General features: G+C 39.6%; 1 long non-coding RNA gene across 1 annotated transcript in view; it reads right to left on the reverse strand.

The window, feature by feature from the left end:
• Window positions 1-21,301, reverse strand: part of LOC110363192 (uncharacterized) — a 124,895-nt gene extending 103,594 nt beyond the window's left edge. The window contains exons 1-2 of the long non-coding RNA XR_010468302.1: window positions 21,214-21,301; window positions 20,935-20,983 (exon numbers count right to left, since the gene is read on the reverse strand). This is a non-coding gene — a long non-coding RNA (uncharacterized LOC110363192). The remainder of the gene's footprint in view (window positions 1-20,934; window positions 20,984-21,213) is intronic.
• Window positions 21,302-27,854: the final 6,553 nt, after the last annotated feature.

Here is a 27,854-nt window from a genome sequence, read left to right on the forward strand (position 1 = left end):
GAAAAAATATGCATTCTGAATTATTAGGTAAGAGAGAACTTTTGGAGTATCTTTGAAGAGGCATACCTGAAGTTTCAGAGTAATTGCCAAGGCTCTTTCTAATGTATAGCCCTGAAACTGAAGGCGTAGCAAAGAAATTCTAAGTTGGCATGTTTTCTGCTTGTTTTCCCTGCTTTGTAGCTGATGTAATGTTCTCTTACTGGTGGCACTGTGCCATTACCTCCTCTGCTTCTGACGTGTTCTTGTATCTTGGACCTAGTCTGAGTATTTGGTCCCTTTTGTTTTTTGTGCTTTTGTTTTTTTGTGGGTTTTTTTCATTTATTTCAACTCCAATTACAAGATTTTCCACCTGGAGAAAGTAAAGTTCAAAAACTATATATTAAAAGAAGGGAGAAATTCCCCAGATGTCAGTGACTGCAATAATAGGTCACACATTGTACAAGTGTTGTACTTCAAGCTTTTAAATGAAGCCATTATAAATTGAAGCTTTTAGTGCTAACTGTACTATAATGTGCAGAATGCTTTGTAATCCTTGGGAGTAAAAGCAATACAAAGTCATTTTATATATTTTTGATCCTTAACTCACCCACTTATGTACAATGGGGTTAAGGGTCTCAATTTATCATGCGATATCTCCTTTTATTACGTGATGAACTGTGATGAAGACAGTCTAGGAGCCTCACTAAATGGCACAGAGCAGTCAGTCAGAAAGCCAGGACTACAGACAACTGGGTACCTATGCTGCACTTCCCACAGTGTATATTTGTTGCCACTGACCAGCTCTTGTTCTTCACCAGACACTCTCTATTTGAGAAGGCACTCTGCTGAGAAAAAGGTTTGTCAGCATGAGACATTGTTTGCTTTTCTGTATATGCTGAATAAAAATCCACATATCTATATGATATGGACAAGTAGAGATATGTCAATACACAGATTAAAATTAATAGTTTAATTATAATTTTAGTTTTATTTGCTCACCGAAGTCTTGGCTGATCCTCTTTTGTGAAATCAGTGTAGAGTACTGTAGCTGAAGTCATTATTTACTTATTTATTTTGAATTCTTACCAATGGCCTAGAATGGAGACCTTCAGCCTTGGAGCTTCAGCCCATGTGAGCTGATTGCCAGATCATTGCAATCTTTATGTTGAAACAGTTGAGCCAGCAGCATGCCAACAGAAGTCAAAGTGGTGACAATGTTAACGGCAAAGAACACTGTGACAAAGAACACCACACAAACACTAGGAAACTGGGTGCTGAGTTTCTTGCGAACACAGATACTGAAACCCACATCCATCAGGATCAAGAGGTCTTTTAGCAGTTAGGGGATCTACATTGGTGTAGCACAGCTAAGACAAGGAAAGATTATTCAGGAAACTCTAGGTCACAGCAGAGAAATACCTTTGAGTTACAGGAAGAATAATGTCCCTGCCAAAAACACCTGCCATTTTCCGTAATTTCCTCTGCAACTAAAGCTAGACCTCCCTTAGCTGGAGGTACCAGGTTTCTGGATTGGCACGTGTCAGCCACAGGAACTAGGAGGAAGGCAGAGAAGGTAAGGGAATGTGACTGGAGATGGGGCAGGGGGCAAAAAGACAAATCGAGATATGAGAGAATGTGGTACAATAAAGAAGGAAGCCACCTGGTAGGAGGTGAAGCAAAGAATCAAAAAAGGCAGAAGAAATGTGCTAGTCTAACAGCTTGTTGTTGTCAAGAGTTCTGCTTCCCAGACCTCCACTTTGGGTGGCACTTCTTCCTCCTTTCTACCTGCTCTGGCACTTGGCACTGTCTCAGTGAGGCAGTTCAGCTCACTTAACCATAGGAAAAACAGCCTTTCTTCTTTCTCAGTTTTTTTTCCTTCCTCTCTCTCCCCTTCTTCCCTCAGCTAAGCCTGTTCTGTGGCTGGACCACTGGTGGCAGATGGGGCAAGATGACTTTACAGGAGCTGAGGATCCAGGGCAGCGGATACAGGGCTGCCCTCTTCCTCAGCTCAGCCCCTTCAGATTGATTCAATCCCCTCCTGAAGCTTCATCCTGAGCACAGCCACCCCATCCTCAGGCAGTCACAGGCAAGTTTGCCTGCACATTGGATCTGTGCTGAATTCCCATCCAGACTGAGAGAGAACAGGTAGATGGTTACTGGCTTGAAGTCTAGGAGAAGCTCTTGAGGAGGCAATATAGCATTTAATAGATCTTGCTTTATTTAATCTCATGATTCAGAGGGTCTGAATCAGCCTGTTTGTTGCTGCCTGAAGACAATTCAATCACAGACCCTGATATTTTATTTAATCCTTTCAATCAGATCATGCTTGAGCACAAAGTTATTTAACAAAAAAAAAAAAAAAAAAAAAAAGCTGTTTAGTAAAAAGTGCTATTGTTGCATTATATGTACCAATATAACAATATTACAATATTCTGTTCAGGTTCTGACCTCATAGGCATTGTAGTCTCATCCTTTTAGTGTTAACCAGCTTTTGCAAACGCAGGTCAATGCTTCTATGCCAGAGTGGACACGAAATCCTGCTGAAATTAAGTTACAATAATTTCTAGAGTTGTGATGATTCACACAACCAAATGACAAACAGAAAATGTGAGTTAAACGTATCCTTAACTTCTCTGTCCTTTAGGTACTGTTAAGATGTTGAATTCAGAAAAGGGCTAGAAAAAACAGCTTGATCTCAAGAAAAATCTGTCTTAACAGAGAGACTGGTAAGCAAAATAGAAATTCTCCAAAGAAAAGATCAGAGGAGATCTTGCCATGATACAGGAGTAACTGTATGTGGAAGAGATTTCCAACAGTGTCCTTTGTGCCTGCAGCGGCAGAACAAGGTTCAGTGGCTGGAAGCTAAAGCTAAAGAACAGCTGTCACTCCCTCCCTCTCTCACAGCATCCCACAGGCATCAGTGTGTGGAGTGCGTTTCACACAGTATCACAGTATCACAGTATCACAGTATCACAGTATCACAGTATCACAGTATGTTAGGGATTGGAAGGGACCTCAGAAGATCATCTAGTCCAATGCCCCTGACAGAGCAGGAACGCCTAGATGAGGTCACACAGGAACATGTCCAGGTGGGTCTTGAATGTCTCCAGGGAAGGAGACTCCACAACACCCCTGGGCAGCCTGTTCCAGTGCTCCATCACCCTCGCTGAGAAGAAGTTTCTTCTCAAATTTAAGTGGAACCTTTTGTGTTCCAGCTTGATGCCATTACCCCTTGTCCTATCATTGTTTGCCACCGAGAAGAGCCTGGCTCCATCCTCATGGCACTCACCTTTTATATACTTATAGACATTAATAAGGTCCCCCCTTAGTCTCCTCTTCTCCAAACTAAAGAGACCCAGCACCCTCAGCCTTTCTTCATAAGGTGTTCATAAGGTGTTCATAAGCTCCACTCCCTTAATCATCTTTGTTGCCCTACGCTGTTCCCTGTCCTTCTGGAACTGAGGGGCCAGAACTGGACACAAATCCCCACCGTACCATGGCCACAGTACCACAGGTTGGCTAAAGACAGGGGTCACACGTCCCCAAGGAACCATGGCATGGATGTCCTCACACATTTTCATGCCATGTTTGACAAAAATGAGATAGTTCTGCACATCAGAATACACGATTGGTCCTGTCACCCTGATCCTCTCGCCTCACAACTGTCACTCTCATCCCTCCCCTTGTCTTTCCCCCTTTCCATCTAGTTGGAGAGCAGCAACTAGTGGCGTATCCCAGGGGTCAATACTGGGTACAATCATCTCTTAATTTAAAAGGCACTTTTTACCTCAGGGACATGAATCCTAATTCACTACAATACACCACAACACCGAGCTTTACTACTGATCAATTTGTTAATATGTTATATGAACAGATTACAAAAAATATTTTGTAAATACTGCTAAAAGCCTCTCACGGTTTTCCAAGGAAGGTAAGAAATCTGACAAGTTTTCATTAAAACATGCATCAGTCTAGCTGATCTACCTGTGCCATATTCCATTAATAAAATCCATCCTAAAGTGCTTTCCTACTCAGCTCAAGTGTCATCATTATGGTTTAATGCATTTATACAGCAGCAAGATAGACATTTGCATTTTATTTCCATTTTAACATTAAAGCCTGTATCAAGGACTGTGCTACTTCCACTATTTCTTTGGTATTGCATATTGCTCACTAGTCTTATCAGAAAACAAGAGACACTTGAGCTGATATTGTGAAGTGCCTCTATAAGAAAGCATTTTACAAAACCCTCTTTCATGTGGTTCTCAGCAGCATTTCAAATGCAAAGAGCTTGAGCTGACCCTCGACATTGTTGTTGCAGGAAGGAAAAGATGTTCTCACTCTCAGAGGCTTTAAGATCTCCCTGCAGATGGGATCATCTTTGCCTGGTACATTTGTACATCATCTAGCATAACAGAAGCACAGTTTGAGACAAACATCTTCAGTAGTGATATAAGATAATCATATTTTGGAGTGAGTGAGGTAGCCCTGCCAGTAACATTCATTTGCATGTTTGTTTCCCCCCCATGTGTCTACAGGTAATTGGAGCCGTAAGGGTTTCTGCTGATTGAAAGCATATTCTAGTTTCTCCTCAACAGAAAAAAAAGTGAAGCATCCTACCAGCAGAATCTTCAGTTTGTGAATCCAGCCACAGGAAACTCCGAGTGCATGATTCAGAGAAGTAACCTGATTAATGCAAAGTTTAAGACCACTTTTCTTCCAAGATCTGTTTTCAACTTAGAGTTTGACACAGGAAATGTTTCTGTAACTGGAACTCCTCAGCTAAGGCATTTGTTTTTTCCTTCTTTCCTCTGTCAAGGGTTGGTACCAGCTTGATGCTGTGGAGACACAGTGGCCATCACCCCAGGACCTGCCGGTAGCCAACACCCAGCCTGATAGGCAGCTGGACCAGAAGGGCTGACCAGCTTGTTCGACGTCCATGCAGCTAAACAAAAACCCCTTTACCTATTCCGTCAATTCAAATGTAAAAGCTAGGTACTACAAAAGCTACTTTATAGACATCGGGTCTCCTTTGTGCAACTGGAACCCACAGGTTTTTGTTCATGTCCCAGATATAAGACATGGGGAGCATTAGAGGTTAGAGATCCAGAACGCCTCCTTTCTGTTTTGTGAGAGATGTAGAGCTAGGCAACTGGAATGATAGGTACTGGTGTCCCTCTGAAATCACATCCCTTATTCCTTTGGAACTTGCACTTTAAATCTAGCATAGATACATATTCTCTGTTTGTTTTTAATGTATCAAATGGGATAAATCAGTATTTTTAAATCATTGCCTGGTAGTATCATTTCCCCACGGAGGGCTTTTAACATTCTCTCCAGCCAAGAAAAAAGTGAACTTTTGAACTGCTATTCAGAGTACTGACAACAAAACTACACATTCATATTGCTTGGTGAAGCCTACTACAGACAAGTTTTGTTGCAGTTACCCATCTAGAGCAATCACAAGGACTCACATGGTGTTTCTGTGGTCTCTCTGGTACCAATAATAACTGCAAAATTCTGTGGGCTACCACTACTGAAGTCTCAATAATATAAAAAATCTTTAAAGTTTTAGCAAACTTAAAGCTTCTGCTTTGGCAAGCTTTTTAGCATTGGGGTTTTGGGTTTTTTATTACTGTAAATGAGCCAGAATTAAAGGTAGAGTCCTGGGGCACCACTGTCAGGGGAGACAAGAACTCCATGCTGCTTTTTTCTCTAATGTGGATGTAATATCCATGTGTACCTAGAAGATTAGCAGGTTGAGTGGATGGGGTTTTATAGGGGGCCTTAGTTCTTTCTCTCTGTTTTCTTTGTTTGTTTAAAACCACAACTTTTAACTTGTGGGTATGGCCTTAATGTAAAGACAAGAAAATCTGTGATGCAAAAGAGAAAACTTCATGACTTTTGTCTACTAAAAAAATACAGCTGAAAAATTGTATAGCAACTAGTGGTTGCTATACCAACTTCAATAGGGGTGGGAAAAGAGTTGGAAATCATGTGTTCATATGAAAAAAGATGTGACTGAGTGTATTAATTAGAAGCAGAAAACAAGAAATTCTTCAGAAGGGACAGAATGGCCTTGTTTATGTAGACAACTTAATTTGCTTTCAAATTCCTCAAAGTATCTTTAACCCTGAGGTTATTCTGCTTCTCAGCAGACATCACACTGTTTCTCATGTGGGTATAAAACATGGTCCATGCCAGAGAACTGTCCACTGTGCAGAGAAGCTTGAAGAATGAAAACCTATCTGCTGTGTATGTGAACATGGCAAGCCAGCCTACAAGCATCATGGCAAATCCATTCAGATAGAGCCCGTCCTGGCATCTCATCTATGCTTTCCTGTACAAAAAGTCTTCATGAAGGGGAATACTTCTGAGTGCTGTCCACACCCACAAACAGATGGAGAAGTGGAAAGCTAATAGAGCAATTGGCCATGATACATTCTCAGGAGAGATTTTGTAACCCACAATTGGCCAGGACAGTCCCAGCCACGTAGTTTGTCTCCCATGAAAACTGTTTGACCTCAGATTTCTTTCTTGGACCACATGGCTGTTTTGTTTTGTTTTGTTTTCCATGTCTCTCCCTTGGGCTTTCAACGGAATAGCTCTGTTTACTAGTGTTTCAGCCATTCCAAGTATAATGTGAGGGTGTCAAAAATGTAACGTTATTTCAGGTTTACAAATTTAAATTAATGGTATGGTCAGTGGCATGTGATTAAAATAATTTTAAAACGTCAAAAGAATATTATCAGATACTACAACTCTCTTAGAAATGAAAACCTCACAAATTGTTGGAGATTTTCAGAGAAGGTTCCTTTATAGAGGAGTCTCCATTTTACAACAGTCACATTTTTAACAGTCTCAGATTTGCTGGAGTTCCATCCAAGGCAACTGCAGGTATATATCAAAACAGAAGCCCTGGTTCTCTGCAAATAAATATCACACGGTAATAAAGTATTGTAGCATTTGTTATCTTTAGCCCTATAAAAAAAGACACTCAACTTTTTAGTTTGGCACCTTATGTTCCAATAATAACAATACTTCCACATTTCTCTTGTTTTATGATGCACTCAAAGTCATGAAACTGACACAAAACATTCAGCGAAGAGCTCTTCGACAACAGCTGAATCCTAAGAATATTCCCAGAAAAGTCCTTCTGACCCTCAAATGAATTATTATATGAAGGAATCATACCTGTCAATCGAGTTGATGAGTTTTACGGTATGTCACTTTCTTACTCCAAACCCAATGTTCATGCATGAATCACACAGTGAGAATTTTGGAAATACTAATTTAAAGGTGCTCTGTAGGGCCTATTCTCATGACCAAAGCCAATAGTAAAAAATGAAGATCAGAGTTTGGAATGTTCTTTCTGAAAACTGTGTTATTTTGCGTAATCCTAAAGCCCATAATTCATGTCCAGATGGCAAGTATTCAAGGACAAAACTATGAACAGTAAGCAAGGGAAAAGTAGGTCTACACTGTTGTCTAACAGTGTCTGACTCCAGAAAACTACTATATTTTTGACAGATACTAAGGAATGCTAATTCCAAGATGCAAGAATCACATGCACAGAAGTTCACAGTGTCAACAGAGGTATTGAATTTTAGATCCTATAAGTAGTTCATTCTGATGGAAAACAAAACAACATGATCTGTGTCAACCAGTTATTGAAAAATAACCCTTGTGTGGATAACTTCTCAAGCCAGGAGGCAGAGTTTCCATTAAATTAATTTGTCTGAAACATTTATCATTTCTGTTTGGTACTTAAGAAGGTTGTTGGTGTCTACAAAAGCTACAGACAAACCAAGTGGCTACTGGGAGGTTCAGGTTGTCCTGCTGAAACTCCATTTCAGGTGAATGGCTAGCCAAAAACACAATGCATAAACGCTTCATAGTATTCTTGGAATCTGAGAGTAAGATGGGCCTAAAACACCATAATCTGTCCCACAAGAATGAATTTGCATAAAATCATAGAATGTCCTGAGTTGGAAGGGATCCACAAGGATCATCGAGTCCAACTCCTGTCACTGCACAGGACAATCCTTTTTATCCTGTGGCACCCAGAACTGCACCCAGTGCTCCAGGTGTGGCCGCACCAGTGCAGAGCAGAGCGGGACAATCACCTCCCTGCCCAGCTGGCAATGCTGTGCTTGATGCACCCAGGACATGGTTGCCCTCTTGGCTGCCAGGACCAGAACCCCCAGATCCTTCTCTGCAGAACTGTTTTCCAACATCTTGTCCCCCAGTCTGTATGTACAGCCAGGGTTGCCATGTCCCAGGTGCAAAATCTGATACTTGTCCTTGTTGAACGTCATGTGGTTGGTGATTGCCCAGTTCTCCAATTTGTCCAGATCCCTCTGCAGGGTCTCTCTGACCTCAAGAGTGTTGACAGCTCCTCCCATTTTCATGTCATCAGCAAATTTACTAAGTAATCCCTCAAGTCCTGAGTTCAAGTCATTTATAAAGACAGTGAAGAGTGCTGGCCTTAAGATGAATCCCTGCAGAACCTGCTAGTGACTGGTCACCAGCCCAGCATGACCCCATTTACTAGAACCCTTTCAGCCCAGACCATCAGCTAGTTGCTCACCCACTGCATTGTGTGTTTACCCAGCTGTGTGCTGGACATCTTGTCCAGGAGGATACTGCGAGAGACAGGATCAAAGGCTTTGCTGGAATCCAGAGAGATCATATTGATAGGCTTCTCTTGGTCAGCTAGGTGGGTAATGTCGTCATAGAATGAAATTAAGTTTGTTAAGAAGGAGTTTCCATTCATGAACCCATGCTGGCTGGGACCAATGACTGTATTGTTGTTCAGATGTTATTTGATAACTCCCAGAACAATCTTCTTCATGATTTTTCCAGGAACAGAAGTGAGGTTGACAGGCCTGTGGTTGCCAGGGTCATCTGCCAGGTCAGAATTTTAATCATGTTAGCATGTTCAGTAGCTCAGCCGTGCTTTGAATCTGCTTTGAGTCTGCTGGAATATTAATATGAATAACAAAAACAACAGCAGCTACATTTGCAGCTTGCTGGTCTGCACTCAGGATTTTTACCATATGATCTGTATCTGCCCAGAACAAAAACAAACAAAAAAACCCCCTCTCTTAACATTGCCAGTGGAATACTCAGGCACATCTCTCTTAATGCCACTCTCCCACTGCATTTGAAAAGGAGTTTATCGCTGTAGCTACTATTCAGTGTAGTGACACTGAAGTGTTTTCTAGACATCCAAGAACATTAGGTAGAAAGCTTTGTCCCTTCCAAAATGCAGAATCTCAACCAGTATCAGGAATATTGATATATTAAAACTTGAAAACCTGGTAAATTTCCACCTTTGCACTGAGCAGCCTTTATTTAATGTGCAAATCCTAAAGAAACAATAAAAACACAAGGGAAAAAAGGGAGAGAAATACAACATTTCATGATACTGTCCTCGGTATTATACAACACGGCTTATTATAATTTAACAAATCATTTGGGATCTTATCTTGAGTATTTTCTTTATCTGGGCATCTTTCTAAACTGTTCTTATTACAAACTCTTTTGCATTCATCAGGACGGCTTTTGTTATCCGAAGGTTAAGTAAACAGGAGGGAAAACTAGCAGCTCAAGCTGTTGTATGTCACTGGGCAATGTCTTACTGCCACCTTGTGTTGAGCAAAAAAAAAATTAATAGCTCATATTTCACAACTATTTCAACCAACCAACCAAACCAAACAGCTGTTCCAAAAATAAACAAAAAGGAAAACTTTAGAGAAGGTATGTGTGAATGCGTGAATACAAATATGACATTATAAAAATTAAATGAGTTCATAAAAATATGAAAATGCTTAATTTTTATTTCAAATTTGGCTTCACAAAAAAGTGGCAAATGTCCGCTAATGGTTAACAGCATTTTGGCTCTTAAAAGCTGAAAAAAGGGCTTTTTTTTTTTTCCTGTGGAAAATTAATGCACATTTGTGATTTTATTCCCTGTGTAGACATTTTTTTTTTCTTCAGTTACATCATGAATGATGGGATTTCATGAGAAGCTAGAGAGGTTTCTGTCCTACTCTGGGGCTATTTTTCAAACATTGCAAACAACACTTTTCACACACCAGTACATCCAAGTAATGAAAAATTCCTACAGTGCTGCAGTTTTTTATAGTTCAGAGTAAATCCGCGTGCTGCAGACAACTTTCCCACCCACCAGATAAATCATATACAATGACAGGATTGGTTCTTGCACTCTAACCACTTAAAAAATCATCACTTAAAGAAAATCTGTCCTCTGGTAGCTTCAAGGAGATTAGTTTTGCTTGTGAAGCAATCACTGCACAGCAGCACACACACGTACAAACATGTACAGACAAAGCCAAGAGATGGCAAACTCTTCTGCAGCAAACATTTGACCTTGCAGAAGGATGATAAACAAACATAGTTAATCAAGTATGAATTTAAGATGCTACTGTTACTATGGTTTTTCTTGCTATCCATCATTACTAGGTGCTGTCCGTACACTGGTGGCTCAGTGAACACCATTGTTTATGCTTTAAACCATTTGTTTTCAACTTGTTGTTTGCAGAGCCCTTGAAGTCCTGTAGACTATTTCTAAGGTGCCTGAAAAACTAGATTTTTAAAAAGAACACATATCTTTTGTAATTAATTATATATGCAAAGTATTCAATAGGCTTTACTACTACAAAATTTAAAGATCCACAAACTGAAAGAGGTAGGAAAGCACTGAATTAAAGCTCGGACTTTATCTCAGAGCTTTGGGAGCCACTCACAATCACAACATTTTGTTTACGACAGCACATACTTTTATCTTCAAAGCTGTTGAAACCAGTAAAATGTTAGTATTAACTTTACTGCTTAGTACCATGCCAAGCACCAGTTATAAACTGCTTGAGGCTTTTCACTGTTGTCTTGCTAGCATGGCCATGGATTTCTTTAGTACAGTAGATAACACAATAATTAGACAAGCCTTCAGTAAATCAGTAAGTATCTTGGGGTGGTAATTTTTATTAGTGGGAATTGGTTCAACTAATTCCATCATCATCAAACAGTTTATATGAGCATTAAGAAATGGTAATGGACTGAAGTTTCACCTCCTAGAAGGTCGGTGCCTGTGATGCCATTAGTCCCCGCACAGAAGAACAGAAGTTCTATGACTTCACGCAGTATGACAAACGGATGAACTAGTTACTTAATTTTGTGTGAATGATAAAGACGTTTTTCAGTCATTTATGACCGTTGCTAACCCCAAATCATAAAAATAAGCTTGTTTAATGTACTTGATGGAGGCACAATCTTGCCTCTCAAGGGTTCACTGATTTCAGTCACTGCAATCTGTCCTCAAGACATTCTTTGCAGGGTTGGTGAAAGTGCTTCTACATCAATAAAATAAATAAATAAAATAAACAAATAAATACTTATAATGTGAATTACCACTTAAGTTTTGACAGCTGTAACTAGAATAAGTCTTCCCAATCTCATATTAACTCTTTGCTCATTACAAGAAACTTTTATCCACTACTATTACTTCTAAATAGGAAAATCTGTGCTTTAGGAGTCATTGGAACATATTAACAAAGTCTAGATGTAGTGAGTTGCAGAAGATGTTATGGCACAGCTTGAAAGTTCTAAAAGCAGGGATTACTTTATGTTCAAGCAAACAGCACATTGCCTGTGACTGCTGAATAGACAAGATTTAAAAAAAGAGGTGAGAGAATCAGAAAAGGAGCAGAAAACACATTATTTGTGCCCCAAATTCTCCTTCCTATTCAGAACTTTTCTGAGAGGGATTTACAAACCCTAATACTCATAGTGTTGAGTGATCTCTTTTAGTGCCCATGTCGGGCTCCCACTAAATTCCACAGCATTGCTTCTACTACCCTCCTTTCTTCCTAGCCATCTTTGTTTCCTCAGGAGTTCTCCAAGCTTTGGTGTCAAAGTCATATCATCCTGACTCAGTTCTTCTGGTCAAGAAGAGGTTAGAAGGCAGCTCTCCTCTTACTATTGGTGTATTTGTTGCTGGCTTAGCCTTCTTTCATTTCATCATTTGATTTCATTTCACCTTTCTCCTCTGCTCTTTACCTTCCCCTTTTGTTACAAAACAAAGAATAAAGACATACCCCTTTTTCAATCCCGAAAGTGCTTAAGGTCACCTAAGTCAGAGACCCCTCCTGGGTATAAGCAGAAAGATTACAGTAATGGGGACCTTCTCAGACTTCATTACCCAAACAGCTTCTATTCTGTCATTCTTTTAAGTTTCAGTCAATTGTAGAGATCTTAAATATGTAATATGGTAACATGTTTCTATGAGTCCCAGTTCACATACGTTCACAGAATGTCTCATGGTCTCATTCTAGGTCCTGCAAAAAACAAACCTCTGTGTGCCTGCCTGTAAACACAAAGATCTGTGAGGCCAAATACCGGGAAGTAATTAGCAATTCATGAATTCAAGTCTCTTTAAGAGTAAAGGAGAAGTAATTGAGCTGGTGTCTTCTGTTGCAGCATCGTCAAATTACCAATGCTCATCCAGATGACATACTGTGCCCTGGCAGAGTGTGGGTGTAAGTTAAATCTATTCAAAAATGTTCACCTAAGACTGAAGATGCCCCTTTCTTCCACATTGCAGGGAGAAAACTCACCCATATCCATAGATGAAGTGCCCATCAATATCAAGGCTGCACAGTATGGATTGGGGATTATAAATCCACAGGAAATCTAACTGCTGGTGTCTGATCCTAGCAAACCCTTGACTGTGTCACAGCCTTGAAGGTGTTCAGTTGGAAAAGCCTGTCTGGAAGCCCCAGCACATAAATTATGCTTTTGGTGGTCTTTGGATCAGACTTGTTTGATGGCAGCTATTAGTGACTTTTTAGCAGACTGGTATTTTCTCCCACTTCTGTCTGTAAAACCAGAAGGTTAGATGTCATTCAGTTCATTATGAGAATGAGGTTCAGCTGCTTTTTCTTACAAGAGTCTGAAGGATTTCTCTGTTTAATTCTTAATTCCTTGTTCAGAGTTTGTGACTGAAATAGCTCTATATTGTTTTAACTTGTCTGTGCTAAAGAAAACACAAGAGAAAATATATGCTCACATGGCAGCCCATTGTGCTGTGTAGTTTTACCCACACCATCATGGACAATGGCTGCTCAGCTGCCAGTATTTAACAGTAAACAAACATCAACAAATAAAAATGTTTGACAATAAATTTAATTACGGGGGGCGTGGGGCTGTTCTGTCTTAAAAACACCAAATAACTTGCTCAGGAAGGACAGTCATTATTTCAAGCAGAGGAGCTATGCAAGTAAATCACTGATGGAAAGAGAGCCCTGCATCTGGGACAGAGGATAAAAGGGAGCTATCAACCAGCAGGATGCAAAATGACAGCTGTTTAAACCACATTTCTAACTGCTGTGGCCAATGGTTTGATATCTCTGAGGAGCAAGCAAGCAGCCATGGGGTGGTGGGACACAGAAAAAAACAAAAAAGATCAGCATGTTATTATTCCTATTGTGACCAAACTGTCTGTTCCTGTCCAACTTCTATAATAGTTAATTAACAACTGCCAGAGTTTACCCCATCCAAACATCTGGTTATCCAGGCCCTGCTTTTCTCTCTAAAGCTTTAATGAATTTTAACATTTGAAAGAGCATTTCCCTCTGGCTTACTGAGATAAAACAAGATATAAACAGTCCCCTTAGGCCTGGTATATCCACTACTCAGTAGTGTTCCCCAAATGGCTTATTCCCCTCTCCTCCCAGGCAATTTGTTTTCCGCCAGATCTCCTAGCTCCTTACTTGCTAAAAAAAGCATCTGGTGACCATTCCCCGACTCTGCCCAGGAGCAAGAATAAAGCTGCAGAAGAGGGTACTTCTCATCACCAAATACTGTGAGGAGGATTTGCAGCAAAGGAGGGTGGTATCTCCTGGCTCTGATACTTCCTTTGTGTGCTGCCTCCATCTGCATCTCTCATCTGCATCTCTCATCTCTCTTCTGCAGCAGCCGGTCTGTGAATGGTTCCAGCCCTTGACTATATTTTCATACTGCTTGCATCAACCAGACCTCCACAATTGTCTCTAGTTAGAGTCTTACTAAGCGTGACCTACCTTCTCTCAAACACATGGATCTCACGTTAAATCTGTCTGTCTGACAAGAGGAGGTTGGGAACACACCTAGCAGTCCAAGTAACTGTGAAACCAACCTAGGGAAAATATAGAGTCCTACCCGGCAGTGTGAAAGGATTAAATAAAAGGAGGTGAGGGAAACTGACCTGACAGTCCAGTAATTCCTGAAATTACTCCAAACATGCTTTACAAGTTTTCTATTGAACCAAACACCTGTGTGTCTTCACATCATAAACTGCTTATTTGGTCATCCAACTTCTTCTAAGCACACAGAATACCTCATAGGCATGCAAAATGTGTTTAGTCTGGTAGTTTTGTACTATCAGCAGCCAGAAAGAATTGTGCAAGTGAAAGTTTCCATCCTAATTTCAGTAAGGTGCTTTTTTGGGAAGTCTTATACAGCTGTTGATTCACGTTAGCTTACACTGAAACAAGTTACATGAATGAAAAATCTGGCTGTGGTACCAAATACAGAGAATGATGGAAAACAATATATTAGGTTTGACAAGGTGTCTGGTGAGAAGTCACAGAGTACTGGATAAAGCTCTACAGTTTTTGCTGTTTGCACAGAGTTACCACATCAGAGGAAGAGAAAGGTGAGAGTATTTCTTTACACAGCCCTGTAAGCCTGCTGCTATATCCATTGAATCCTCTCTGTATCACAGACACTCTCACAATAACAACATTCAGAAAAGAAAGGAGAATAAGTACATGACTGAAGGATGGATTTTTTTGCAGTCCCTCGCTTCAGAGCATGGATGATTGATTACCACGGTTACAGCTCCTACTGGTTCCTGTTTGTCTTAGTTCCCAGTCTATTTATCGTTATTATCTCCCCTACCTTCTCACTGCAACTGCCCTACAAAATGTCTCAGCTACCTCGCTCTACCACCTCCTAGGTGATGTTGCATATGCCTCTCAGCTGTCCCTGCTCCCTAAGCACACTTTGTCACAGACCCAGCTATAAGGAACAAGGCTGAGGGGAGCAGAAAGCTTGTGACTTAACACCACTACATGTTTGGGGAGCTCCTTCCCAGTTCCAGGGCTCCCAACACCCTATGAGCGACCTGCAAATCCCTTCAACTTTGATCTGACCAGAACAAGAATAGATGAAAGGAAGCACAACAGGGATGGTGCTACGGACAGTTTCTGGTATCCGAAAAGTATTTGGACTGTATAGATAGAAAGCATAGCTAGAAATTACATCTCATACCAGGACACTACAACTGTTGATTAAAACACAGCAGTCATTTTGCTTTGTTCTTTAATCAGGCAATGGTACAAGGCAACAAGTAAAGTAGAATTTTGTGTCTAGCTCCAAAACTCATTTTAGAAATGATGGCATATCTGTCACTTTACTTGTGAAGTCATGGTAAGAAGAGATTTGTCCCTTTTGACTTGGCAAGTTAACCCATTTTTTTTTACCTTTCCTCATTCCACATCTCTGAGATGATCCCTCATTCTCCTAGGAGGGCTGTACTTGCTTTTTTGCTTTTTCTTTTGGATTTTTTCTGTACACATGCACGTACGCACTCAAAATGTTTCTGCTATAGTTTATTATCTGAGCATTTTACCTCACGTTTTGGGAAGACTTATCAGAGAAAAGGGAAAGATGAGAGAATCAGCTCAGCAGACATTCTGCAGTTGTCAAAATCAAATGTGAGAGCAATAGGTTAGCATAGCAGAAGGTGCTGACAGTGGCTTCAAGACTACAGACATAGACCTGTTTCACAGGTGAACACCAACTCACATGTGGTCTCAGCTGTAGGCCACCTCTGAAACTACAGGTCACTAAGGCAAGATCTCATAGTTTCATGTCCTGTTCATTTCTGACTTCAATTTGCTAGGAAAAGCAAAGCATCAACTTGCAGTCTTCATAGGTATTTTTTTATACTCCTTCACAGGAAAATTCAGGTTAATATTCAGGTTATATTCCAGGTTTCATCTTGAGATCACATTATAGAGGTCTTTGTGGCACCTGAGATGACGGTTCTTTGTCTTATTTTACCAGAATTTGAGTCCTCTATCTGTCTCATATCCACAAATGTGTCACTGGCTGCTGACACATCTTTGAGGAATACTGAACACATGCACAGGTTTATATCTGTGTGGGGCCATTATGTCTGATAGATTCTGTCTGAGCAACTTCATACATCCATGTAATCAGCTTGTGAGATAATGCACATGAAACAGCAGCAGCACAATTACACAGCCAGACTGAACTGTGGCATTTCTTGATGTTTAGTGGTTAGCTGTGCAAATGCGCTCTTGAGTTAATGTCAACTTTTGTATTTGATTCCCTTTGGATTTGTTGTTTGTTTGCAATTTTCCTTTGAGGATAACATTTCAAAAGGCTAATCCCTGCTGCTTCGAAGCTATGCTGCTTAGACAAAAATTACACAGCAACTGTGCAAACGTTGTTGGTGTTTGACTCAACACTAGTCCAATCCTATCATTTTATTCTATTTCCCTGTAACCAAGCGTCCTTTGAAGTAATATATAAGTGAATTGTGAAGACCATATTTCTTTGCTCCCTGGACTCACATATTAAAAAAAAAAAAAAAAAAAAAAAATGTGTCCTATCTAGTTTGGAATTGGTTTGGTGTTCAGGGAGCTTGGCTTATACTATGGAAGCATAGACTACTTCTTTCAAAATAGCAACTGATTTTTTTCTAGTTTTTTCCTTTGCAAAAATACAATGCCTTGCAGTCCAGGGAGGGTTATTTCCGTATGAGTTCCGATATTTAATTTTTAGCTTTTGTTGCACTTTAAAATAATGTACCTTTTCAGTTGTAAATATGTGGGGGGTTTTTACTCCATGCAGTATCACTAGCTGAACTAATGCTGCTAAAAATTTTGAAGGCAATTGCTTTTTCACGGAAAACTCCAGGGAGGGAGAAGGAGTTAGCCAATAAAATCCTTATCACTAGGCTGGGGTCCTGAAAAGCAGGGAGCAAGAAGGGGCTCGACTGAAGGAAAACAAACAAACAAAAACTATAAATGTATCACTCTGTATTGCTGATCTGCAGATTAATACTGGGTTTTATCTTGCATCTACCTCAATGCCTTAGGGATAAATAGACCAGTGACCCAAGGCAGAAGCATAACACTGGCTTTCTTTACATGTGGATGATTTACAATATACTGAACATTGCTTCTGTCTAATATCTCGTGTTTTAAGGCTCAATGCAAATTGCCCTCCTTTTCCTATGTGTTGGTTTCCTGCTCTATAAATCATGCAGTAGCTAAATATGTATGATGGTCAGGTAAATGGGACTTGGGAACATCTACCACATATATGTGAGATGCATAGGAATAGGGAAAAAAATACTGACTTCATTATCCGAAAAACAGCCATGATATAAAATAATCAAGCACTGGAACAGTTTATCCAGAGTGTGCAGTCTCCATCCTTGGAGGTTTCCAACAGGACGAAGCCCTGAGCAACCTGGTCTGATCCCAGAACCAACCTTGCTTTAAGCAGGGTTTGGCCTAGAGAGCTTCTGAGGTCACCTGCAGCCTGAATTACTCTGGGACTCTACGCCTCCCCTCATCCTCACAGCCACAACGATATTTCTAAAGCAAAAAACCCATCTCAGAAGCTGCTGGATTTGAACAGGTTGAGAAACTGATAGAGCAATTACTTCTACCAACTCTGGTGCTGAATTATGGCAGAGGTGTAACTTCTATATTACAGATATCAGTTGCTAGGACTACTGAAAGAAGCTGAGGAGGTACCTCATGAGGCTGAGGCTTCAGTGGTGAACTGCAATATATCTAGTGACAGTGTTTGACACAAAAATGAGATGAACAGTAGGAACTAACCTAAAGGTTTTAGCACCAGATCTTCCAAGTGGAACTATTTCATATCTGAACAGACTGACCAGTGAGAACCAAAGTATATGATTTTGATTTTTTACGAAATTAATTAAAAGCAGAATATTTTGAGAGGCTGAGAGAATGGTTTATAAGAAGTGGAGGGCACACACCAAATAAACAGTAGTCTGGAATAAATCTTCTTCCTATGAAAGTGCCTGATCATTAGCGTATTTACTATGTTGGAGCTTGGGTTTTGGAGTGTTTTAGTTTTGGGTTTGGATTTTTGGGTTGGTTTTTTTGTTTGGGTTGGTTTGGTTTGATTATCATGATCATTTTGGAGCTAAGGACACTTTGGACTCCTTCCTGGCCAGTGAATGATCTCTAGCCTTCAGTTTTCTCAGGCAAGAATTCAGGTACCTCTGGATGAAGACTCTAAAATTCACTGTGGTCATCCTAATAAGCCTTAGTTTAAGCCAAGGCACAGCAACTTTCTGTTTCCAGGCAATACAAGCCAAATTAGTGACCAGCAAGTCACATCAAAGCACAGTATTTCTTTAGGAGAAATGTATGAAACAGAAAAGATATCATAAAGCAGTAAAGTCTGTACAAATGCCAAGTTAACAAAATAAAAGTATTGTCCACAATCTGAAAAGCTACATGACTCTGAAAAAATTTGTTATTGCAGGACAGGATTTTAGGGATGATCCCCTAAATTTTAGTCTTTAATTATATTGCCACAACCAGCCCCTTCATTAATTATATTCCATAGTATTCAATTTTGTAGGACATTGCTGCTGAATCTTAACCACAAAGTCATTGGAAACTGTGACACATAACTTGGAAAGCATATGCAGTGACAGAACTAATTAGGACCACTGAATACAGTTTGCTTACTAAAAATTACACTCATTATAATTATATCGTATTTCCGGCCGTAAAATGCCCCTGGTCTTTACCATATTTATCCACAGATGCACAGAAATACACACACAGATAAAAGTGGGGATGTGTACATGGATAACCTGGATTTGCCTCTAGAGCACTCACAAAATTTACATTGTCATACATTTATGAAATAGTTGTACCCTGCAGGCTGGAATCTCATCTGATCATTTGGCTTTTGGGTTAATATACCTTCTTGCTTTATTAGCCCACTGCTATGATTACCTATATAGCCAAATAATAGGAAATGGATAAAAGGTTCGAAGGCCAAAAAATACAAGAGAATAAAAGGAAGCAAGGAATTTAACTAAAAAGGTAAAATCCTCATTCGCTGCAGTCAAAGCTACCAGTTTCTATAGCCTGGATTTCACTATAACTTTTTATAAAGAGGGTTTTGAACAGCATGTCTACATATTACTTCATTACTTGTTTTATTTGAAAGTGCAATTATGGTGATAATGTGTTTTAGTCACTCCTTTCTCACAAAAGGGGTTGTCTCTCACTGTTATATCTATTAGAAAAGAAGGAACTGTTTTTAGTTTTGCTCTCTCTCCCCAAAGAACTTTGCACCCCCACCCTTTCTATATTTGTATAGCTATTCAATTAAGATTTTTTCATTAACATTTCTCCTATACACACCAATGCACGTAGTCTCTGCAGAAATACTTCAAGAGTGTCATGAAATTTATCAGGTATAATGGGAAGAGTTGAATTGTCCACATAACAAGGCAAAATGAGCATGGGATATGTAATACTCCTTGATCGAAGTCAATATTGGTTTAATTTAACATTTAACAAGGGTTTGGACCAGATGACCAAGTCGTCTTTCAACCTAAATTATTCTTCAAATCCTAAAAGTTTAAAAAGTTCCAGAACAAATTTTTCCATTGTTCCTCACACAGAATAGCAGCATATTGTACACAAAAATCCATCTTGTTATACAACGAGCTACTCTGTTAGTGATAACTTCTTGCAAAATCCTCAAAGCAGGGTGAGATGGGATATTTTCTTTAAATAGAAAAAGTTCAATATAGCACAAAGGAAGAGAAGACTAATGTCTGGTTTATAGAGATTTGGTTCATCCAGAGCACAAAGAAAATTCAGTGGACACTCAAGCAAACTTGGACCAAGCAAATTCCAAAAGAAACCATCAACAACACCACATCTTGCAAGTCCTACTACAGCTCTGAGAAATGTTCTGAACCAGAAGGAGAAGGTCTGGCTTGTGAGATGTTCCAGTGTTGTTTCTACATAAAGTTTATGTCTCATAACAGCCATAACCTAAATATCCAAGTGTGAATGCAGGTAACTCAGTAAAAGTGCATGAGGCTGTCACTGGCAGCTCATCCAGAGACCCAGCTATACTTCGGCTGTCACCATGGAGTAGTGGGATCACTGGAAGTGTGATGTTTTATCCTATTTGTGAGCTACTTTCCTATGTAACCTTTCTCGAAAATAAGCCTCTCTTTGCAGTATGAGATATGTGTCTTCTAGCTTGATACACCTATAAAGGTCCAGAAGGCTGGTTGTGTTCCTTTGGATTTAATACTAAAGAAATGGAACTTAGTGTTATGCTCTGTTTAGTTTAAAAGCAGCTTTTCCTTGAGTTCAGTGGATTTCAAGGATTCCATTCAACTTTCAAGCACAATGCCATTTCACAAGTTTTAAATAAATGCAATGGTTTAATGCAGCGGATTGTCTAAACAGAATAGTGTTCTATGTACTTACAGTATTAGATAGACATTTTAATAATATGGCATGTTATTTATTATCCTTTCCATTATGAGATTAACTGATTATTTTGGCAGTTTAAATAGATTTGTTTTTCTTTTACAGGGATGAAAATGATGCTGGTATGCTGCAGATGGCATCATCTGCTGAGTGGAAAATTTATTAATGAGATGAAGTAGAACTGAACAGTGTTGCAAACAACTTTCAGACACTGTTAAATAATTATTAAGTCTATTTTATGGAGATAATTTCAAGTACCACTTAGGCAATATAGAAAGAAAGCAAAAAGACAATTTCTTTTTTTTTTTTTTCTATTAAAGAAGATGGAAATATGACAACTTACCAAAGACTGTTGTCCTGTCACCTTCTTCAACTGAAGTACTTCTTAGTTTCTGCAAAAGAAAGGTTTTCTTTGGTAGAAAAATTTCAAAAGAATTTATTTGGATGATCATCACTTTCTAGAGATAGATTTCTTCAGTAATGACGTACTCATTAGATTTTTCCATGTTTTCTATATTGAAAAGTCCCTCATAATATAAAAATAAGGAGATATATAGGAAGAACTGTTTAACAAGATAGACTGTTAAGCAATGCAGAAATATTTTGTGAAATTAATACTCACATATTTCATGATGCTTTAATAACTGGCTCTGGCCTCTGAAAACTTAAGGCACTTAAAGACATTTCTCATCATTCCAAGTTTCAGTCCTAAACATGAAAAATAATTTCCTTTAGCCAAAATTTTCTTGGTTTACATTATGGGTTAAAAGCTAACATGCTGAAAGAGAAAAGTATGAAATAAATATGATATAACTGCAAGCTCAAGGGTGCAATGATCCGTAGATACAGCCATAAGAAATTCTAGTGACTGATACATTTGCAATAAGCTGGGCTAGGGAGCCTCCAGCCTGGTAGCTCTGCGGAACCAGGATCATTCTCCCACATAAACAAAACATGAGGTCTAGGCATTTTCAGATCATACTGGGTCAGGGTAACTCCCAGTATCACAGAATCGCAGAATGGTTTGAGGTTGGAAGGGACCTCTGAAGATCATTTAGTCCAACCCCCCTGCTAAAGCAGGTTCACCTAGACCAGATCGCACAGGAATGTGTCCAGTCGGGTTTGATTGTCTCCAGAGAAGGAGACAATTGTCTCCACAACCTCTCAATACAGGCTGGGTATGAAGGGATTGAGAGCAGCCCTGCAGAGAAGGACTTGTGGGTACTGGTGGCTGAAAGACTGGACGTGAGCTGGCAATGTACACCTGCAACCTAGAAGGCAAATCGTTTCTTGGGCTCAACCAAAAGGAGCGTGGCCAGCAGGTAGAGAGGGGTGATTCTGCCCCTCTGCTCTGATCTGGTAAGACCCATGTCCAGCTCTGGAGCCCTCAGTACAGGAAAGACATGGACCTGTTGAAGAGGGTCCAGAGGAGGCCACAAAAATGACCAGAGGAATGCAACAGCTCTGCTGTGAGGACAGGCTGAGAGAGTTGGGGTTGTTCAGCCTGGAGAAGGCTCTGGGTAGACCTTTTTGAGGACTTTCAATACTTCAAAGGGGCTTGTAAGAAAGATGGGGACGGACTTTTTAGCAGGGCCTGTTGTAACAGGACAAGGGGTAATGGTCTTAAACTAAAATAAGGGAGATTCAGGACAGAAATGAGGAAGAAATTTTTTACAAGGAGGGTAGTGAAGCACTGGCACAGGTTGCCCAGAGAGGTGGTAGATGCCCCATCCCTGGAGACATTCCAGGCCAGGCTGGACAGGGCTCTGAGCAACATGATCTAGTTGAAGATGTACCCGCTCATTGCTGGGGGCGTTGGACTAGAAAAGCTTTGAACCAACCCAACCCAAACTATTTTATGATTTATTTTATGATTCTATTCTGTGAAACCCAGCCAATGTGTGGTGCTGGTGCATCTCAGGAAAAGCAGAAAATCCTAGAAATAAGTAGTCAGTAGTCTCTCATTAGCTCCAAATTCAATGTTCCAGCCTTGGCACAAATCAAGGTGCCTTCTGGAAGCAAAGACTGACAGGTTCCCAAAAGAGGTCATATTTAGCAGGTTGCAGGAATAAACACCATCCAGAACTTATAAAAGTTATGTTACACTGGCAAGTTTCACTCTAAGGCCTTATTGTGAGCCCAAAATTTCAGAGGTCACTGATTTTAATGATTCAGGGTTTTCCCCCTTTTGTACAGCAGAAAACAATCATTTTCTTCATACAAGGCATGTGAAAATACCGCATGAGAAAATTGGTAGCTAATAAATATTCAGAAGGAATAGCTTAGTAACTACATTATTAATTTATCAGAATATTTCAAGTGTTAAAACAAATGGGAAATTCTTATTTTTTTAATGAAGTTCTACATACGATAAGCTTCCACTTTTCACTTTTTTTGTGAGTTCTGTTTTTCCTCTGTTTCAGCAGACATACGAAACTCAAATTGGAAATAAAGGTAATGTTTCTTTTTTAGTACAACTGTCCTCTTGAGGTATTAGTTTTTTGAAAAGTAATAATTGGTATGCTAAAGACAAACACTCTGTGAGTATGGATATCTTATCAACTGAGTTCATTTCAATAACTGATTGTAAACTTGCTTATTGAAAATACTTATTATTCACACAAACTGTTTTCTTCAGTACTGCCAGGTATCTTCCATCAGCAAACATACCCAGCTGTATCTGTACTGGTTTTCTGCTGATCTCTTTAGACATTTTCATCAAGTATTTTCTTCTCAGCATGAATCCAGCTGGCAAACTCAGACCTTCACTAAAGGGTTGTGGAATACTTTTTGCAATTGCCACAACTTTTGAGGAAAAAAATCGGAGTAAAAGCAAACCAACTCGATGCACTTACACTGTTGTTCCCCCCTTTAGGGAATTACATTCTGAGCTCTGAATAATTTCATTCTTTCTGCAAGTGAAGATAATTGAGTTGTCACTGTACTAATCTTTAGATTGTGACTCTATTAATCCTTCTTTTAGATTAACATGTGTCTGAGGGGGCGCATGTAATTCTGGTCTAAGCAACACAGCTAAAATTCCAAGCCTTATTCCTTACAAGTGACTTAGATGCGTTCATTACCAAAATAGCTGACATCAAGTCCATGGAGACTGCTATTCATAGAATCATAGAACCATTTCTGTTGGAAAAAACCTTCAGTCCAACCACTAACCTAGCATCGCTTAGTCCACCTCTAAATCATGTTCCTAAGAACCTCATCTGCGTGTCTTTTAAGCACCTCCAGGGATGGTGACACAGTCACTTCCTTGGGCAGCCTGTTCCAATGCCTGACAACCTTTTCAGTGAAGTATTTCCTAATTTCCAATCTGAACATCCCCTGGTGCAACTTGAGGCCATTTCCTCTTGTCCTATCACTTGTTACCCTGCAAAAGAGACTGAAAGCCTCCATGCTACAACCTTCTTTCATGCAGTTGTAGACAGCAATAAGGTCTCCTCTCAACCTGTTTTTCCCCAGATTAAACAGCCCCAGTGCCCTCAGCAGCTCTTATAAAACTTGTGCTCTAGACCCTTCACCAGACTTGCTGCTCTTCTCTGAACTTTTTCCAGCACCTCAATGTCTTTCTTGCAGTGAGGGGCCCAAAACTGAACACAGTATTCGAGGTGAAGCCTCACCAATACTAAGTACAGTGAGACTATCACTTCACTAGTTCTGCTGCCCACACTATTCCTGATACAAGCCAGGATGCTGTTGGTCTTCTTGGCCACCTGGGCACACTGCTGGTTCATGTTCAGCCAGCTGTCAACCAACACCCCCAAGACCTTTTCTACCAGACAGCTTTCTACCATCCACTCTTCTCCAAGCCTGTAGTGCTGCCTGGGGTTGTTGTGACCCAAGTGCAGGACCCAAGTGACCTCATACAATTGGCCTCAGCCCAATTATCCAGCCGGTCCAGATCCTTATGGAGAGTCTTCCTATTCTCCAGCAGATCAACACTCCCACCCAACTTGGTGTTGTCTGCAAACTTACTAAGGGTGCACTCAGTTCCCTCATCCAGATCATCGATAAAGGTATTAAACAGAACTGGCTCCAGCACTGACCCAGGGGAAAACCACTCATGACCAGCCGTCAACTTGATTTGACTCCATTCACCACAACTCTTTGGGCCCAGACTTCTAGCCAGTTTTTTACACAGTGAAGAATATGCCCATCTAAGCCATGAGCAGCCAGTTTCTCCAGGAGAAGGCTGTGGGAAATGGTGTTAAATGCTTTACTGAAGTCTAAGTACACAACATCCACAACCTTAACCTCATCGACTAAGCTGGTAAACTTGTCATAGAAGGAGATCACATCAAGTCAAGTAGGACCTGCCTTTCATAAACCCATGCTGACTGGGCCTGATCGCTTGGTTATCCTGTATGTGCCATGTGATGACACTCAAGATGATCTGTTCTCATTACCTTCCCCAGCACCAAGGTCAGACTGATGTGCCTGTAGCTCCTCGGATCCTCCTTCTGGCCCTTCTTATAGATCACATTTGCCAACTTCCAGTCAAAAGGAACCTCTCTGGTTAGCTAGGATTGCTGATAAATAATTGAAAGTGTTTTGGTAAACACGTCCACCAGCTCCTTCAAAACCCTTGGTTGCACCCCATCTGGCCTCATAGACTTGTGCTTTTCAAAATGGTGTAGCACGTCACTGACCATTTCCCCTTGGATTATTGAGACTTCTTTCTTGTCCCCATTCCTGTCTTCCAGCTCAGGGGGGCTGGGTACCCCAATAAAAATTGGTGTTACTATTAAAGACTGAGGCAAATAAGACATTAAGCATCTCAGCCTTTTCCTCATCCTCTGTCACTATGTTTCCCCCCCATACCCAATAAAGGATGGAGACTCTCCTTAGCCCTCCTTTTGTTGCTCGTGTATTTATAGAAACACTTTTTGTTGCCTTTTACGGCAGTTCATGGTAGTTTGTAGTTGTAACCGTATGTTACCATAGTGTGCTATCAAGGGATCTAAAATATAAAAATGTGTATGAATATCCTGTTGAGATGATGAATCTGTGTTTTTTTCCACTGTAGTGGAAAATAATGAAGTATTTCTTAAATATCAAAGGCACAGAGCTTAAGAAAAACAAAAAAGCTACTTCCAGCTCTAGGGAGACTGCTGCCTGTTTTTGTGATGCTCTTATCTAGACAGCAGCACCTCTGGAGTTGTTCTTCACGATGCATGGATGCAGACCAGAGATTTTTAGAGGTGTTCACATAATAAACTGGTCATGTTGCAGATGAAATAGCTCTTTCAATAGCTTAGTCAAAGGGTGCTCTGCTTTATTTGAAGATGAATGCAACAAAATGCTGCCTGATTTTGCATGTCTTTGTATTATGTTGCAATTACCAGGGAACTAATAGTTTTAATAGCTGAAAACACAAAATGAATTCTGAAGTCAGTTGTAGTTCAGTAAATTCCCAGGTGTTTTTATATAGATTCAAAGAGAAAAGTAAGAAAATTACCATGTGGAAAACAGACAAACTACCATAACTATTTTATGCTTACCTCTATTTTCATTAAAAGACATGCCATCCCTATTTTCCTCCATTATCTTTTCTCCTTAACCTAATGCTAAAAGAAACAGACCATAGCAGTGGGTGTAGTCATGGTAACTCATAATAGATGAATTCTCTCATCAGTTCACAGTGGAGATAAATTTTCTCTTGTGTCCACGAACTTCCATAAGAAAAAGTGAATAATGCTACCTTCATTGAAAAAAAATTTTGTCAAAACAATTTAAATTCATTTTAAAAGCACTGTTTCCCGGTTTGGGGTATGGTCAGTCACATCATAATTATATAATCCAATATTTTTTACTAGATTTATATTTATATATATATATATATAATATAATACATAAGACATAAGAGATAAATTATATGTGACATGACATGACATGACATGACATGACATAATATAATATAATATAATATAACATAACATAACATAACATAACATAACATAACATAACATAACATAACATAACATAACATAATATAATATAATATAATATAATATAATATAATATAATATAATATATAGTTGAGTCAGGACACATTCTCAGCCAGGATAACTCAGGTGATTTTGCTGAACTGAACTTACTACATCACTTGAGCACCCAGCCATAGAGGGGTACAAGAAACTGTGCTACCTTTATGGTGAGCTTCATGCCATCTATTTCCATAATAAGATAGCATTTCACATGCATTTTTTTGCTAATATCCAAACATCACCTCTTAAGGTTTCAAATGTCACTATTAAAAAGAAAGAATGATCCATTGTCTGCATAATCAGTGAATTGATAGTGCTACCAAAATCGAAAAGTTCTTTGCCTAGCTAATACTATCAGCAAATCTGGCAACAAGGTCAGTAAGTGCAGCAAAAATTCCTTCTATTGTCCCAATATGTTCTTCAATTGGAAAACGGGTGTAATTTATTGAATTTAGAAAAAAAATATATTAACTTGATGATACTAGATATGAGTTTATAACTTTCAAAAACACTGAGGTTTTTTGTTCTAAAGTAATTTCTTCTCACAGCACATTAGGTCCTAAAAAGCATAAGTGGAATGGAAAAATATTTGTAGATATTTGATGGGAATCCTGTCATTTTCATTACTATGATTATCACATGGGAAACCACTGATGAGAAAACAGAAACAGATGTCATTCTTTACAGCATGTCTTGTCTTGGCAGGGCTACTGAAGCTACTAAATCCAGCTGTCTGGATAAACCAATGCCAAAGTATGACAGTGTTGGGGGAATTCAAAACTTCTTCTTTCCCAATGTTGCATGTTTCCTGGTGGTATGCCACACAGAGCTGGCCAGGAAAAAATAAACTTCCTTTAGGCTAGAATAGAGGCTCATTAATAGAAAGCTAATAAAAATGTATGATTTTTTAACCTGCAGCTTTATCTTGTGATTTATCCCATAGCTGGCCAATCAATATCTATCACCACAGCAGCCTTATGCAGTGCACATGGTGATGAGAATGCCAGGTTCTTCTGATTCGGTGTTGCTCTTCTGCCTACAGCTTTTACCCTGAGTTGTGGAAAAGATGGTTATGGGGTTCGTTGGGAGGAAACATCTGCAACTTTCAACTTAATGACAGCTGCCTTGGAAACCACATTAAAGTGAAAGAATCAGTCTCATTTATCAACACTCAAGTGCATGGATTTCAGCTCTGTATTCCTGATTGATGATTTGCCAGCTGATTCCATTCTCCATTTCAAAGTAATTTTGCCTTCAGCTG

This window comes from Columba livia, chromosome 1 (assembly GCF_036013475.1).
Source record: "Columba livia isolate bColLiv1 breed racing homer chromosome 1, bColLiv1.pat.W.v2, whole genome shotgun sequence".
NCBI classification, from domain to species: domain Eukaryota; kingdom Metazoa; phylum Chordata; class Aves; order Columbiformes; family Columbidae; genus Columba; species Columba livia.